This window comes from Nicotiana attenuata, chromosome 5 (assembly GCF_001879085.1).
Source record: "Nicotiana attenuata strain UT chromosome 5, NIATTr2, whole genome shotgun sequence".
Classification (NCBI taxonomy): domain Eukaryota; kingdom Viridiplantae; phylum Streptophyta; class Magnoliopsida; order Solanales; family Solanaceae; genus Nicotiana; species Nicotiana attenuata.
Window position 1 is genome coordinate 56,651,210 of NC_031993.1, and position 18,591 is coordinate 56,669,800.

Consider the following 18,591-nt stretch of genomic DNA (forward strand, 5'->3'; position numbering starts at 1 on the left):
AATGCTATGGCTTTGGTCTTGGTGAAGATAGAGGGGCGTCATTTCTAGGTTTGCTAAAGATAAAGTGAAACTTGGAGAATTTTTCAACTTAGCAACCATAGTGTTAAGAGTTTAAGGTTCATCAAGGGAACTTTCTTCTCACATAATTTTTCATCTACTATGTAGCCCGTTCATTTTTCAAAATCTAAGTAGATTATTAACATGCTAACAGACTACCACAAAAAACCATATTTGATATTAGTTACACTACAGAAAGCATTATTTCAAATTTTATCACGCTACAAAAAGGCATTATTTTGCAATTTAACACACGAAGCATATCTGAATTTATCACATGGTTGATTTTTAAAATTAAACGATAACTAAATCAACTATATACCAACAATCCATAATTCAACGACATTAGAAATGCTCATAAAAGATCAGAGCCATATAAAATTCAACAAGACAAAACCCCATAAACTTTCAACACTGTTCAGATTCTACACAAATTGCACTAATTACCTTTATACGAATTAGGGTCTGCTATAGAGCGATTCTTAATTGAATCAGAGAAACCTGGGACACTTGCATTTTTGTATAGCACTAACTTGAAACAAAAATATGGAAAGTAAAGGGACTAAAAATAAAATTGGGAAATCTTAGAACTGAAAACCTCTGGGGGCCCAAGAAATTATAGGGTTAAGCACCATTTTGTGCTAGATTTCTTTTCATACTGAATATCAGCTACCAAGGGGACTGGGGTTCATGGAAGTCTAATTGAGGGAAGCGAGGTGTTACCACGGCACCGTTTTTTGGGGCGCTTTTGCCAACAAGGAATTAGTTCGGTTATTTGCAAGGTGTTCGTTAGTCGGCAACCATATATATTTCGGTTATACAGATTTTGAAAAATTTATACTTCAAGGATCAGGTCTATTCTTGTTTTTTTCAACCCATTATTTGCCTCTTTAAATTTAGGGAATTTACCAGCTATGTCCATTTATAAGGTAGCTCACTATAAAAAATTGGCCAATCTGAAAAATATACTAATATTAGTCAAATTAGCCAATTAGCTTTTTGTAGCCCAAAAAAAATTATCCAAATTTTTGCTTTGTGTTGAGTGATTGTTATTGAATAGATTGGTGCACAAACTTTAAGGAGCTTGAATTTCTCAGTTTTGGGATTATGATTTGGTGAAGTTTTTGAGGTTTGTTTGGAAATGAAAATTCGAAGTTAAAAGCTGAAACATTAAAAAAAAAATGATATGTGTATCAACTGGTGTGTATCACATAATGTTATCATATCTTGTATCAATTGTGTATCACTATATATCCATGTATACCTGTGGTGTCGGATTAACATGTTTCGATTACATTGTGTCGCAGCAAGACTTTTTTGAACTCGATTTAATTACGAATTTTGATACAAAACCAGTCCAAATCACCTTCCAATCATTCCTCAAATTCTGTATATTGATTATCTACATATTTTCAATGCAATTGTCCTCACATCTATACCCATTGAAAAAGTTCCCTTTTTTGTTTAGATTTATTGGAATATTGTATAGGATTTTTGTATTCTCAATCACCTTTATTTTGCTACCCCCGTCCATGAAATTTCCTTTTTCCGTCTGATCTAACTGTTGCTAATTCCACGCTTAAAAAATGGAAGGTGATTTTTGGCATGTGATTCTTTTTGAGAAGAAAGAAACTCTATTATCTTGGTTTCCAATTTTTTTTGGCTAATTTTGATAAGTCTCATGGACTAATGGTAGAGGTTGGTAAGTTGAGATTTAATTTGGGACATTTTGTGTAAGTTTCCTTTAAATTATTACTTCTTTATATGATAATTAGCTTATCTAGACATTCACTTGGTTCAAAAAAATCCAAAACAAAGGGTCTTACGACCCAAAGTCAATTCTTAATTGCTACTATCAACTATTAGTAAAGCGTCAAGTGAAAATCTAATATTAAAAAAGTATAGCCCCAACGACTAATAACGTCACATACCGACGTCAGTGGTAGGAGGCATGCACTATTTAATTGATGACATATATCGATTATTTAATCAAGAAACCTGTGACAGCAAACTACTATTATGAAAACTACTATCCAAAATATATATTTTTGATTAGTTTAAATTTGTTATTTCTATTCACTGATGTTATTCAGCTATATTATTTGTACAAATTATCGAATAATATTATTTAAAAAATATATTGAAAACGAAAAGCAAAAGGAGTTAACATCAACTATGGTCTGATAAGATAAGGTGAAGGAGAATAAGGGGAGAAGAAGAAAAGAGAAACGAACAACACACAAACCTAGTTGTATATTCCTATAAAATGGTGTTTGGGTTAGTGTGTACGCACACATTACGTAACCTCTTATAGAGATAGAAGGTTGTTTTCGATAGACTCTCGGCTCAAAAAAATTAGAGATTAAAGAAACCAAATAGCAAATCAATAGTGAACAACAATATATTATGGTAATAGGTGAATGACCACTAAAAATAATAGTAACAGAACCATGAATAAGATTCATACAAATAAGATTCCTAGTTAAGCCTGAGAGGAACACACTACTATTTTCCACCATCCACACATCTTAGTCCTCGACACTCCACACCTTTGCTTATCGTGGGATACTCCTCGTAAATTGAGCAATTGTCACAACCCAAGTCTTCCACTCCGTGAAACTGTTTGACGGCACCTAGTCCTCCTACGACTTTAGGTAAGCCTATAACAATTTGCGGAAATATGAAATAAAGATAAGGAAACTAACCATTTGGCGGTGTATTAATAAAAAAGAGTTAAAATGCCGCCTTGATCATATACAACAACAAACACTTCTCAAACTGACCATTCACTCCCAAAATCCGGAATCTCTATGAATCACAAGCTAAAGAAATATACATAGTGTTCTAACTCTAGGAAGTCAAACGGAAAGAATAGTACAAGAAGTCTATAAACTGAAGAAAATAGAGAGGGAACTTCTAGGCATGCGGGACGCGGCAGATATACCTCGAAGTTCTCTGATCGCTCGCCTCACGGATGGTTATGGCTGACAGAAGAAACCCTACATTCTGCCAAAAGCAAAAAATGTGCAGGAACGGCATGGAGTACACCACGGTTCGGTACCCCAGTAACTGCCAAGCCTAACCTCGGTCGAGTAGTAACGAGGAAAAAAAGGTCAGAGCCTTACGTGGTTTAATAATATATATATATATATATATATATATATATATATATATATATATATATATATATATATATATATATATATATATATATATACAACAAGGTAAAGCAGTATGAAATACGACAGTATAGCTAAAAATACTAACAGTAAATCAAAAAATGAAATCATAGAAAGAAATAACTCAGTACATAGAGATAACAACAGGGGATCTCCCAGGATAACGTCCCGTAGTCCCCGTAAATGTATAGAGGATCTCCCGGGATACCGTCCCGTAGTCCAAATAGTAAATGTGCAGGGGGATCTCCTGGAATACCGTTACGTAATCCCAAGTAAATATCCAGTACAGGGGGATCTCCCAGGATACCATCCCGTAGTCCCAAATATAAATGTGCAGGGGGATCTCTCGGAAATCATTCCGTAGTCCCAAAGTAAATACACAACAGTCTCAACAAGAAAATCTATAGTTCTGTTCAAGCTCGTATAAAAAGGCAGGTAATTCCTACTCTAAACATGCTACACAAAAATCCAAGTAAGCAGTTAAAGCAGATAAGACAGTTAAGTCACATAAGCATGCTTTCCTAAGCTAAACAGGAGGCTTCATATACTAGCAATTGCTCAATTAAAAGAAAAATGTAGATATTTACTTAATGAAAACGGGGTTTATCAACCATTAGCACATGTACGCACTCGTCACCTCACGTACACGACATTCATATAACAACAGTACCAAAATCCTAAGGGGAGTTCCCCCACACAAGGTTAGCCAAGTCACTTACCTCGAACCACCTCAAAATCAATCCGATATCACGCTCTTGCCACGAGTATCCAACTTCGAGTGGCCCAATCTAATCAAATCAATTACATAACGAAAATAAAACTACAAGCAACTAATTTAACTAATGAATTTAAAGCTACGGCGAGAAATTAGAAAGACGCCCAAAAATTCTCCCCGGGCCCGCGTCTCGTAATCGGGTAAAAGTTACCAATTTAGAACTCCCATTCACTCATGAGATCACTTGTCGAGAAATTCCGACAACTAAAACCTGATCAAAACCTAAAAACTCGGCTGGGAAACTTTTCCCCCAAATCCCCATTCTTCCACACAAATTTTTGATTAGATGAGTAAAACAACAATAGATTGATGAAATATAAACGAAATAGGGTTAGGAATCGTTACCCACTGATTTCCTATTCAAAAAACCCATAAAATCGCCTTCTCCCGAGCTCAAAATCGAATTTGGTGTTATGAACTTCAAACCCTCAAAATTTCATATTTCTGCCCAGCGGTTACTGCATCGCAGGTGCGAAATCCACTTATCCGGGTTGGGGCCGCATCTGCGGTCACTGGGCCGCATTTGCGATTCCGCATCTGCGGTTTCCCAGCCGTATCTGTGGTCCCTTAAGCACAAGGCCAAAACTCGCTTCTGCAGCGCCGCACCTGCGGTCCCACATACGCAGGTGCGGTTATAGCAGGTTCAGCAATATCAGAAAATGCCTAAGTCCAAATTCCAATCCGTTAAGCATCCGAAACTCACCCGAGGCCCCCGGGACCTCAACCAAACACACCAGCCAATCCTAAAACATCATACGAACTTAGTCAAGCTCTCAAATCACATCAAACAACGCTAAAACCACGAATCAACCTCCAATCCAAACCTAATGAACTTGAATTTCCAAAATTCTACAACCGATGCTGAAACCAACAAAACCATGTCCGATTGACCCCAAATTTTGCACACAAGTCATATTCAACACTACGGACCTATTCCAACTTCCAAAATCGGATTCCGACCCGATATCAAAATTTCATTATCGGCCCGAAACTCCAAAAATTCAACTTTCGGCATTTCAAGCCTAATTAAGCTACGGACCTCCAAAACACCATCCAGACACGCCCCTAAGCCCGAAATCACCCAATGGAGCTAACGGAATCGACGGGATTCCATTCCTGATCTGTCTTCACACTGCTCCGACTACGGTCCAAATTCTATAACCTAAACTCTCATTTAGGGACTAAGTGTCCCAAAACACTCCGAAACTCAAGATGAACCATCCCGACAAATCACAATAGCAGAAATAGACACGGGGAAAGAAGTTAATAGGGGATTAGGGCGTAAATTCTCAAAAACAACCGGCCGGATCGTTACATCCTCCCTCTGTTAAAACATTCGTTCGTCCTCGAACGAGCATAGAGACATACCTGAAGTGGTGAAAATATGAGGGTAACGGCTGCGCATATCCTGCTCGGTCTCCCAAGTCGCCTCCTCGACCGGCTGACCCCGCCACTGAACCTTTACTGATGCAATGCTCTTTGACCTCAGCTTTCGAACCTGCCTTTCCAATATAGCCAATGACTCCTCAACATAAGATAGATCCTTGTCCAACTGGACTGAACTGAAATCCAACATGTGCGACGGATCTCTGTGATACCTCCGGAGCATCGAAACATGAAATACCGAATGAACTCCTGCCAAGCTGGGAGGTAAGGCAAGCTCATAAGCAACCTCCCCAACACGTCGCAATACCTCGAAGGGACCAATAAACCTTGGGCTCAATTTGCCATTCTTCCCAAATCACATAACGCCCTTCATAGGCGAAATCCAAAGCAAGACCCGCTCTCCAACCATAAATGAAACATCCCGAGCTTTCTGGTCTGCATAACTCTTCTGTCTGGACTGGGCTGCGCGAAGTCTATTCTGAATCACCTTAACCTTCTCCAAAACATCTTGAACCAAGTCTGTGCCCAACAATCTAGCCTCGTCCGGCTCGAACCAACCCATAGGGGATCTACACCGCTCACCATACAGAGACTCATACAGTGCCATCTGAGTGTTGGACTGGTAACTGTTGTTGTAGGAAAACTCCGCAAGTGGTAAGAACTGATCACAAGAGCATATCCTCAAGAATTTGAATAGTGTGCTCGGACTGTCCGTCTGTCTGGGGTAAAATGTTGTGCTCAACTCCACCCGAGTACCCAACTCATGTTGTACAACCCTCCAGAACCGTGATGTGAACTGAGTACCTCTATCTGAAATGATGGAAACTAGAATACCATGCAGACGAACAATCTCCTGGATATAAATACCAGCTAACCGCTCTGAAGAATAAGTAGTACACACAGGAATAAAGTGCGCAGACTTGGTCAGCCAATCCACAATCACAAAAATGGCATCGAACTTCCTCAAAGTCCGTAGGAGTCCAACTACGAAGTCCATGGTGATCAGCTCCCACTTCCACTCCGGAATCTCTATCTGCTGAAGCAAGCCACCCGGTCTCTGGTGCTGTGACGACCCAAAGGGTCATCACCTATTTCCTCATCCATTCCGTGCTTTCGAGGCCTTAAAACCTCATTTTTTTTACTTGCCTCAATTTGCGTGCACAGTCCGGGTGCGTAGCCGGAAAGCTGTTATGTTGAAATATGTGAATTCCGTAAAAAATTTGAAGAATTTTGATATTAATATGATTATAGTTGACTTTGGTCAAAATTTTTGGTAAACGGACCGGACCCGAGATTGGACGGTCCCGGAAGGTCCGTAGAAAAATATGGGACTCGGGCATGTGCCCGGAATCGAATTCCGAGTCCTAGAGCCCGAGATATGAATTTTTCCGTGAAATTGTTTTCTGAAATTATTAAGGAAAATAGAAATAAAAATTTATTAAAAGACTATGGTATCAGGCTCGTATTTTGGTTCCGACGCCCGGTACAAGTCTTAAATATGTGTTAAGCGCTTTCTGTAAAGTTTGGTCGAAATCGGACGTCGTTTGACGTGTTTCGGACTATAAGTTCCAAGTTTGAAAGTTTATGAAGTTTAGAAGAAAAATCGTGTGTTTTGAGGCTTGATTCAATGATTTTGATGTTATTTTGGCGATTTGATCGCACGAGCAAGTCCGTAGGATGTTTTTGAGGTTGTATGCATGTTTGGTTTGGAGCCCCGAGGGCTCGGGTGAGTTTTGGATAGGCATCGGATTGCATTTCTCATGTTTTAAAAACCTGGTATGCTGGCTTCTGCAATTTTCGCAAATGCAAAGGGAAGACTCGCAATTGCGAGCTCGCAAATGCGAGCATTGCGAAGTCTGGGAAAATGGGGCACTGTCGCAAATGCGATCAACACTTCGCAAATGCGAAGTCTGGGGAATAGGCTTGGGATCGCAAATACGATCCATTGGCTCGCAAATGCGAGGTGGCCCTGGTCGCAAATGCGATCGAATGTTCGCAAAAGCGAAACCTGGCCACCGGACATGGGTTCGCAAATGCGAACTAAGAATGTCGCAATTCCCAGCCCTGTTTTGTTCGCAATTGCGAACCATGGTTCGCAATTCTCATATCCGAGGCCCAGCAAATTTTATACTTAGTCGAATTTTCATCACTTTTCACCATTCTTTCAAAACCCAAACGCCATAGGCAATTTTTCAAGAGCAAACTTCATCCCAAATCATTTGTAAGTTGATTTTTACTCAATTCTTTCAACTTTTAACATCATTAAACATGTTTTCCACTTGAAATCAAGGATTTTCATGGGTGAAATTGGGGTTTTTTGGGTGGAACCTAGGTTTTCTATAAATTGGGGAGTTGGACCTCGATTTAAGGTCCGATTTCAAAACAAATTATATATTTGAACCCGTGGGGGAATGGGTAACCGGATTTTGGTTCGAACCTCGAGTTTTGACCACGTGGGCCCGGGGGCTATTTTGGAATTTTTGGAAAAAAACTTGGGAAACTCATTTTTATGCATTCAAATTGATTCATATAATGTTTATTAAAGTAATTGAGCAATTTGTGATTAGATTCGAGCGAATTGGAGGTGGCACCGCGAGGTAAAGGAATATTTGAGGATTAAGTGGATTTCAAGGCTTTGATGTAAGTGTTTGGTCTAACCCTAGCTTGAGGGAATAGGAGTTGAGTCTTGTTGCTAATTGCTATGTGATCGAGTACGATGTATAGGCATGGTGACGAGTATCTATACATTGGTGTCTAGCATGACCGTGAGTCCTTATAACGTGATTATCATGACTTGGTTGTGAACTTCGTGTGTATTGGAGGATTTCTATATGTTGTGAATAGCATGTGAACGGTAATATGATCATTTGATATCCTGGGAGCATAGGCTCGAATTGTGATACCAATATTGAAATCATACGAAATGACTTGATTCTTCGGAGCGTTGGCTCAAAATAGTAGAGTGAATTATAAGATAAGAAAAGTAAGAAAGAGAAAGCGTTGTTGGTTATTCCCTTGCCGGGATGTTTGTCAAATATTTGCTTATTTTTATGCCCCTTAATTGTGACTGTTGTTTGGGGAGTTGGACTGTTAAATGACACTGAGGATCGGGTTGCGCGCCGCAATAATGATATTGAGGATCGGGTTGCGCACCGCAACAATGATATTGAGGATCGGGTTGCGCGCCGCAACAATGATACATGATAAATGATATGGGTCGGGTTGCACGCCGCAACAATAGTAATTATGGAGCGGGTTGCACGCCGCAACAGTTATTGAGGCTATGTGTTTGTACTTGAGTATTGATTCTTTGTTCATTGTGAACCTAAGCTGTTTTAGCTGTTACTCTGGATTGCTGTTAATATTGTATCTCCCCTTAGCATGTCTCCCTCCCCTTGTTGTTAATTACTTGATATTCGATTCCCGTTGTATATTTATAACTGCACAGGTTTATGTGATGTCCAGTCTAGCCTCGTCACTACTTCGCCGGGGTTAGGCTAGACACTTACCAGCACATGGGGTCGGTTGTGCTGATGCTACACTTCTGTGCATGTTTGCACAGGTCCAGGTTTTGAGGAGCAGCAGCAGCAGTAGTTCCGGAGCAGACTTTCCTATTCACGAGACTGAGGTAGCCTTGCAGGCGTCCGCAGGCCCGACGTCTCTTCTTTATGTTTTCCTTTTGACTGTCGCCTCATTGTTTTCGAGACAGACAGCTGTTATAATTCTTTCAGACCTTTGTATTTAGTTTATTCTTAGTGGTTCGTGAGTAATGTGACACCAAATCTTGGGTAGAGGCTATTGTTGACTATTCCTCGTTTTGATTCAGACTTATAAATTAGAATTCCGCTATTATTATTATTAAATTCCATATTTCTTATTGATGCTATAGATTGTTAACAGATTTATTTATTAATGAAAGGTAAATAAGTTGGCTTGCCTAGCTACCACGAGTAGGCGCCATCACGATCCCGATGGTGGGAAATCCGGGTCGTGACAANTGGCGTAGGATGAAGAAGGATATTGTTGCGTATATGGCTCGGTGTCTGAACTGTCAGCAGGTCAAGTATGAGCATCAGAGACCCGGCGGTTTGTTTCAGAGGATTGAGCTCCCCGAGTGGAAGTGGGAGAGGATTACCATGGATTTCATTACTGGACTTCCGCTGACTCGGAAGAAGTTTGATGCTATTTGGGTCATTATTGATAGGCTGACCAAGTCAGCGCATTTCATTCCAGTGGCAGTCTCCTATTCATCCGAGAGGTTAGCTGAGATTTATATCCGGGAGATTGTTCGCCTTCATGGAGTGCCGGTATCTATCATTTCGGATCGGGGTACATAGTTTACCCCGCGCTTCTGGAGAGCGGTTCAGCAGGAGTTAGGTACCCAGGTCCAGTTGAGCACGGCGTTCCATCCTCAGACGGACGGTCAGTCCGAGCGGACTATTCAGATTTTGGAGGATATGCTCTGGGCTTGTGTTATTGACTTTGGAGGTTCATGGGACCAGTTCTTGCCTTTAGCGGAGTTTGCCTACAATAACAACTACCAGTCGAGCATCCAGATGGCTCCTTATGAGGCCTTATATGGTAGGCGGTGTCGGTCTCCGATTGGATGGTTCGAGCCGGGAGAGGCTCGGTTGATAGGTACAGATTTAGTTCAGGAGGCCTTGGAGAAGGTCAAGGTCATTCAGGACAGACTTCGTTCAGCTCAGTCTAGGCAAAAGAGCTATGCAGATCATAAGGTTCGAGATGTAGCTTTCATGATTGGTGAGCGGGTATTGCTCCGGGTGTCGCCTATGAAGGGCGTGATGAGGTTCGGAAAGAAGGGCAAGCTTAGCCCTAGGTACATTGGTCCGTTTGAGATTCTTGATCGAGTGGGAGAGGTGGCTTATAGACTTGCATTGCCACCTAGCTTATCAGCCGTGCACCCAGTTTTTCATGTGTCTATGCTTCGGAGGTATCACGGTGATCCTACCCATGTATTAGACTTCAGCACTGTCCAGTTGGACAAAGATTTATCTTATGAGGAGGAGCCGGTATCCATTCTAGACCGGCAGGTCCGTCAGTTGAGATCTAGGAGTTTTCCCTCTGTTCGTGTTCAGTGGAGAGGTCAGCCCCCTGAGGCCTCGACTTGGGAGTCCGAGTCCGATATGCGGAGCCGTTATCCACATCTGTTCCCCGACTCAGGTACTTCTTTCTTTTGTCCGTTCGAGGACGAACGGTTGTTTTAGAGGTGGAGGATGGGACGACCCAAAGGGTCATCACCTCTTTCCTCATCCATTCCGTGCTTTCGAGGCCTTAAAAACCTCATTTTTTTACTTGCCTCGATTTGCGTGCGCAGTCCGGGCGCGTAGCCGAAAAGCTGTTATGTTGAAATATGTGAATTCCGTGAAAAATTTGAAGAATTTTGATATTAATATGATTATAGTTGATTTTGGTCAACATTTTTTGGTAAACGAACCCGGACCCGAGATTGGACGGTCCCGGAAAGTCCGTAGAAAAATATGGGAGGGCATGTGCCCGGAATCGAATTCCGAGGCCTAGAGCCCGAGATATGAATTTTTCTGTGAAATTGTTTTTCTGAAATTATTAAGGAAAATGGAAATGAAAATTGATTAAAAGACTATGGTATCGGGCTCGTATTTTGGTTCCAACACCCGGTACAAGTCTTAAATATGTGTTAAGTGCTTTCTGTAAAGTTTGGTCGAAATCGGACGTCGTTTGACGTGTTTCGAACTATAAGTTCCAAGTTTGAAAGTTTATGAAGTTTAGAAGAAAAATCATGTGTTTTGAGGCTTGATTCAATGATTTTGATGTTATTTTGGCGATTTGATCGCACGAGCAAGTCCGTAGGATATTTTTGAGGTTGTATGCATGTTTGGTTTGGAGCCCCGAGGGCTCGGGTGAGTTTTGGATAGGCATCGGATTGTATTTCTCATGTTTTAAAAATCTGGTATGCTGGCTTTTGCAATTTTCGCAAATGCGAAGGGAAGACTCGCAATTGCGAAGTCTGGGAAAATGGGGCACTGTCGCAAATGCGATCAACACTTCGCAAATGCGAAGTCTGGGGAAAAGGCTTGGGATCGCAAATGCTATCCATTGGCTCTCAAATGCGAGGTGGCCCTGGTCGCAAATGCGATCGAATGTTCGCAAAAGCGAAACCTGGCCACCAGACATGGGTTCGCAAATGCGAACTAAGAATGTCGCAATTCCCAGCCCTGTTTTGTTCGCAATTGCGAACCATGGTTCGCAATTCCCATATCCGAGGCCCAGCAAATTTTATACTTAGTCGAATTTTCATCACTTTTCACCATTCTTTCAAAACACCATAGGCAATTTTTCAAGAGCAAACTTCATCCCAAATCATTTGTAAGTTGATTTTACTCAATTCTTTCAACTTTTAACATCATTAAACATGTTTTACACTTGAAATCAAGGATTTTCATGGGTGAAATTGGGGTTTTTGGGTGGAACCTAGGTTTTCCATAAATTGGGGAGTTGGACCTCGATTTAAGGTCCGATTTCAAAACAAATTATATATTTGAACTCGTGGGGGAATGGGTAACCGGATTTTGGTTCGAACCTCGAGTTTTGACCACGTGGGCCCGGGGCGATTTTGGAAGTTTTTGGGAAAAACTTGGGAAACTCATTTTTATGCATCCAAATTGATTCATATAATGTTTATTAAAGTAATTGAGCAATTTGTGATTAGATTCGAGCGAATTGGAGGTAGAACCGCGAGGTAAAGCAATAGTTGAGGATTAAGTGGATTTCAAGGCTTTGAGGTAAGTGTTTGGTTTAACCCTAGCTTGAGGGAATAGGAGTTGAGTCTTGTTGCTAATTGCTATGTGATCGAGTACGATGTATAGGCATGGTGACGAGTATCTATACATTGGTGTCTAGCATGACCGTGAGTCCTTATAATGTGATTATCATGAACTTATTGTGAATTTCATGTTTATTGGAGTATTTCCATATATTGTGAATAACATGTGAATGGTGATATGATAATTTGATTCCTAGGAGCATTGGCTCGAACTGTGATACGAATATTGAAAGTATATGAAATGACTTGATTCATTGAGGAGCGTCGGCTCCAGTTGTAGAACGAATTGCGAAAGTATAAGTGATAATTGAACCTCTGGAGCATCTGCTCGAGTTGTGAAAAGAATTTTGAAGTAAAAGCGAGAAAGAGGAGAGATCATTATGTTGCCCTCTTGGCGGGCTATTGTTGGGTTGTGATTCCTCTGCATTGTGTTCTTAACGGATACTAGGGTCGCTTAGGTTAATGTTTCCTTGTGTCATATGATGACTATAGTTATAGATGGGTTGGTTGGGTGTGGTAGTCGGTTAGATATAGCTGAGGTGGTCAAGTGTGGTAATAGGTTGGTTATAGCTGTGGTAGTTAGATGTTGGAACTAATATGGTGGTTAGATGTTGGAACTAATGTGGTTATAGTAATCCCCTTGCCAGAATATTTGAGATGATGTTTTGTTCCCTTACTGGGAAGTCGTTATATTGTTGTTTGTGACGGAATATGAGATAAGAAATTTCTTGGAGCTTGGGCTCCAGTGATATCGTGAGATAAGAAAAGTAAGAAAGAGAAAACGTTGTTGATTATTCCCTTGCCGGGACGTTTGGTTGAACTTGTTGGATTCTTTCCCTCGCCGGGATGTTTGTCAAATGTTTACTTATTTTTATGCCCCTTAATTGTGACTGTTGTTTGGGTAGTCGGACTGTTAAATGATATTGAGGGTCGGGTTGCACGCCGCAACAATGATATTGAGGATCGGGTTGCACGCCGCAACAATAATATGTGAGGGTCGGGTTGCACGCCGCAACAATGATATTGAGGATCGGGTTGCACGCCGCAACAGTAAAAGGTGAGGATCGGGTTGCGCGCCGCAACAATGATACATGATAAATGATATGGGTCGGGTTGCACGCCGCAACAGTGGTATTTGTGGAGCGGGTTGCACGCCGCAACAATAGTAATTATGGAGCGGGTTGCACGCCGCAACAGTTATTGAGGCTATGTGTTTGTAATTGAGTATTGATTCTTTGTTCATTGTGAACCTAAGCTGTTTAGTTGTTACTCTGGATTGCTGTTAATATTGTATCTCCCCACAGCAGTTTTCCCCCTCCCATGTTACTAGTTGTTTGGTATTTTGTTTCCGTTGTATATTTATAACTGCACAGGTTTATGTGATGTCCAGTCTAGCCTCGTCACTACTTCGCCGGGGTCAGGCTAGACACTTACCAGCACATGGGGTCGGTTGTGCTGATGCTACACTTCTGTGCATTTTTGCACAGGTCCAGGTTCTAAGGAGCAGCAGCAGCATTAGTACGGGAGTAGGCTTTCATTATCACGAGACCGAGGTAGCCTTGCAGGCGTCCGCAGGCCCGGCGTCTCTTCTTTATGTTCTCTTTTAGACTGTTGCCTCCTTGTCTCGAGACAGACAGCTTCTATGTTTCTTTCAGACCTTTGTATTTAGTATATTCTTAGTGGTTCATGAGTGATGTGACACCAAATCTTGGGTAGAGGCTATTATTAACTGTTCCGCATTTTGATTCAGATTTATAAATCAGACTTCCGCTATTATTCTTAGTAAATTTCATGTTCTATATTGATGCTATAAATTGTTAAAATAATTGTTTAGTGATGAAAAGGTAAATAAGTTGGCTTGCCTAGCTACCACGAGTAGGCGCCATCACGATCCCGATGGTGGGAAATCCGGGTCGTGACAGGTGCTCATACTTCACCCACTGACAATTGAGGCACCAAGCTACAAACCCAACTATATCTTTTTTCATCCTCCTCCACCAATAGCTGCCTCAAATCCTGGTACATCTTCTGTCACGCCCCAAACTTGGGGAGGCGTGGCTGGCACCCGGTGCCGAGCTGGCCCGAGCGAACCACTCTGTAACTCATAATCATTCAATCAAAACTAGAACATACATAGGTCGAGTTGCTTGATTTCATTCCTTTAGTAACTATCATGGACCAACATGGCCACAACTCGTAATGCATAACTATAAGTTGGCAACACTGTATCAATAAACTATCGCTCTTAAAACATGAATACATATGGGCCGGCAAGGCCTCTGACATACTGTACAAAATGAACCTTTGTCTACAAAGCCTCTAAGATTATTTGACATCAAATGGGATAGGGTACCGGCCTACCCATAAGTCTGTAGCAAACTTTTGACACGATGACTCATAGACTCGGCTGCACTCCGAATGAGGTGGAGTCTTACCGATCCTTCGCTGAATGCCAATCTCGTCTGCTGTGAGGGATCGTCAAACTGATTATCTATACCTGCAGGCATGAATGCAGCGTCCCCAACAAAAGGACGTCAGTACGAATAATGTACTGAGTATGTAAGGCAGAACTGAAACATAACAGTAAGTCAAAATTAATTAAAGACATGGACGAAACATGGAGTAAAGGACTCAACCTGTAAGTCTGGAAAGCTCTGTAAATCATGAAATAATTATAGTATCATGCATATGCGTAGAATGTCATATCGTGCATAGGTACATGTGTTCATAACATCATCAATCCTCTGAGGGCATCCCATCATATCATTTCAGCCACTGTGAGCAAAATCATCATCGTATACCAGCTGATCAGGTGGTGGTGCGTATATAACGCCATAACCTTTTCCATATCCCATATACATATATATACGCGTATATAACGCCGTCTGAGTCATGGGTAAATGCACATGTATAAATGAATGCAATGCATAATGAAGTGAGTTAATATGATCTCTTGGAATGTTATGAGACCTATAAATACACAATATGGTAGTAAGACGTATGGGGAATCAGGAACATAGGAACCCTTTGTACTTCTAAGAACAAAATCATTCACTACAACAAATTTAGCCTAAGACCACACTAAATATAGCAACGCTTGAAAAGCGTTGCCAAAAGAATTTGTGGGCACAGTTTGCAGGTGTAGCCTTTGATAAAAGCTTTTGGCTACAGAGATTTTCGCAACACTTGTAAAGTGTAGTTTTTAATTCCAAAGCCCATGCCATTTAGTCGTTGCCAAATCACAACAGGTTTAGCTACACTTATTTACCCATACTGCAACGCTTTGCAAACTTTGCTATTTTTTAATCTTTAAAGCCACACTTTATGGGTGTGCTCTAAAATTTCTACAAAAATAAAATTTCCCATCCCCCCCCCCCCCTCCCAATAAGATTTATTTTGCTATAAGAGAAAATATTCCCCCCGTAACATCTTTTTGTTTCGTCACTTCCCACCATATCTGAAAGGTTGAAAGAGAAGGGTTCGAGAGGCCCTAAAGAAAATTGCTTCCAACATTGTTTATAAGATACAATTGGTTCGAGCATTTTGAAATGGCAAACCAGCGTTGACTTCAGAATGCTTTCCGCTGTAAGTTTCCTTTTCTCTGTATGTTTTCTTTCGGCTTCTAGGGTTTAGTTTGTTATCTTTGTTGTTAACATAATACGGTTTTTAATGGTGGATTTGGGGTGTTCATGTTTGCTTCTTGTTTTGTTTATTTTTTTATGTATGTATTCTGGATTTTTGTGACGGAAAGACAATGAAATTCGAATTCTTCTCATTAAAACCCCAAAGTTATGGAATTTACTAAAAATTGTGAAGACAAGAGAGAATGGAAGAGGGGTTTGGTATTTTTTCTATTAAAATATCTGCAACGTTATGGAACTTATTAAAATTTTTGAATATGTACATCAATTGCATTTATGTGGGTTTATATACATGCAATGGATGACGTGCGTGAAAGTTGGTGATTTTGACCTTTTATTGCATGATTGTGTGAGTTGAATCAATCTCTTATGCGTATGGTCATCAAGATTCGGTCACTTACATGCTGATTGCCAGGAGAGGAGTTGTGCCATTGAGTTGTTTGGCATTGGAATTCCATGTATATATTGTGGTTGCTTTGTTTGTACCACTTGAATCATCTCTGAATCTTTTCTCCCTTTTTCTTTATGTTCACCTGTCTCTTTTGTATCAGCATTGCTTGAAAATAGAGAGAGATGAGTGGGAGGTAAGGGCTTGAAATCTTGATTTGAGTCATTTTCCTCTAAATTTTTGGTTGATTGATCAAGAAAGAAACAGGAAAAAGTGTTGGTGTTGCACTTGAAAAAGGCTAATTGATTGGGAAGAGGATTGAAAACTTGATGTAAATAATAATCATCCATTACTAGAGCACTAGATTATTTAGCTGAGTGGTACTGTCAGTAGCAATATTTACGTTGAAGATTAAGATTTATATGTGATGATACAATGTCCTTATTACGGCTAACTTCTCAAGGTAGAGGTAAGACTTGCGTACACATTACCCTCCCTAGATCCCACTTGTGGGATTTTACTGGGTTTATTGTTATTGTTATTGTTGATATAAAACAAAGCTTGACAAGGAAATGTGTTCTGTGAAACATAGATCAAATATTTTCTAAAGGATGTTTTGGGGAGTGGAAAAGATTAGCTTCGAGCAAAAGGATACAACTGCATGGGATCTGCAATGAAGAGTGTAAAAGCTGGGCCATTTACCAGGTACTAGAAGCATGCTCTTGTGGAGCTTCGTAGTTTCATGAAAATTCTAGTATATAAAATTTCTAGTTTATTCTTTATCTGATGTTTGATATTTACCTGTAAAAGTGATGATTCTTATTCATAAGACACTCTAGTTTGCAATGAAGTTTGAACTTCTTTTTCACTTTTGACTATGGTATTATTTACCCAAAAGCAATAGATCATTAGATCTAATTTTGTTAATTGTTTGCCTAATGCTTAACTAGCATAATCATTGCCAAGTATTTTTACTGTTTACTTTTGAAATGATATATCGCTATTAATGAAGTTATATCAATTTACCAATTTAAATGCTTGCCATCACATTAATGTTCTGCTCACTATGATTTGCTTATTTCTACTTTGAGTTTATTTTCTGAGGTGTCAATCTTTGAATATTTCGGTTGAATGGCAACCATCTGAATCATTTTGGCTTCAATTGCACTTCTTCTCTTATTTTGACAATCACTTTAAACTGTTATGGATGCATACTTTAGAGTCCTTCTAGTTTACCTAGTTGTTGCCACTGTTCCTTCAATCCTTTTCCTAGGAATAAACCTTACAGCTTCACGCTAAATATTTGCAGCTTATTAGCAGCACAGGGCAGTTTGATCCAACTAGATGTCATTACTTAATTGATACTCTCAGCTTGGCTTTCCTAAATTTATTGTGTATGCACATCAACTATGATACTTTTTGGATCGCGTAACCATGTCTTTAATTTATTTAATGCTTTCATTTATTTGAACCCCTCCAACTTTATAGTACTCATATGATATTATCTATTTGGAACTGATATAGAGATACAATGTTTCCACATTATTAGCAGGCTATAACAAACAATGCATCTTTGTTTGTCTCAAATTGCAGTCTCGGAAGGCAAAGCTATTGAAGAGAACAAAGAAAATACAAATAGAGAACTTAAGGTGCAGAAACCTTCAAAAGAACTCACATGCTACATAGATTAATGGGGAGGTCAAGGTTACAAAATGAGTCACAAAATCAGAAGAGTATTTGAAGGGTGTTAAACCCGCCATGTATTAGAAAATAAATCTGTAGCTAAGGGGAGTAAATGGGGGTTTTTTAGTAGATGCTTGTTTCAATTGTTTAATGTGTTTAAAACATTTTCATGATACATACATTCAAATTTGTTAAGTTCATTTCTAGGACGCACGTTTGAGCAATTTTCTCATAGTTAATGTAGTACATGATATATCTATATACTTTGGAAGTTCATAGCAAGTGTACTCGTTTGAATTTTTTTTGTTATTTGTAGTGCTTGAGAACTTCATACTCTAGCATTGATCATAAAATATATAATAATTGTATATGTATGGTAATAAATGTGATATTAGATATATCTAAAATTTATAATTTTATAACAAAGACAACACTTTATAAGGGTGTTGTAGAAGGCTACGCAAGAAAAGTATGGCATATAAGGTATCAAAGGCACACTATAGAGCGTAGCTGCAGGACATGCAAAGTGTTGCTGGAAGAGTATGTACGAAGCGTGACCTTTGTATCTTATAGGGCTCCCTTTTGAAGTGTGGCTTCTAAAGCAAGACTTAAAAAGTGTGACGTTAGAGAAAGGTTACGCTAGTTTAGGCCACCCCTAAAAA

General features: G+C 39.9%; 1 long non-coding RNA gene across 1 annotated transcript; it reads left to right on the forward strand.

The window, feature by feature from the left end:
* On the forward strand, nucleotides 15,618-18,261 carry LOC109226402. Its single transcript, XR_002068050.1, has 3 exons — nucleotides 15,618-15,802; nucleotides 16,839-16,951; nucleotides 17,840-18,261. It is a non-coding gene; the product is annotated as an uncharacterized LOC109226402 (long non-coding RNA).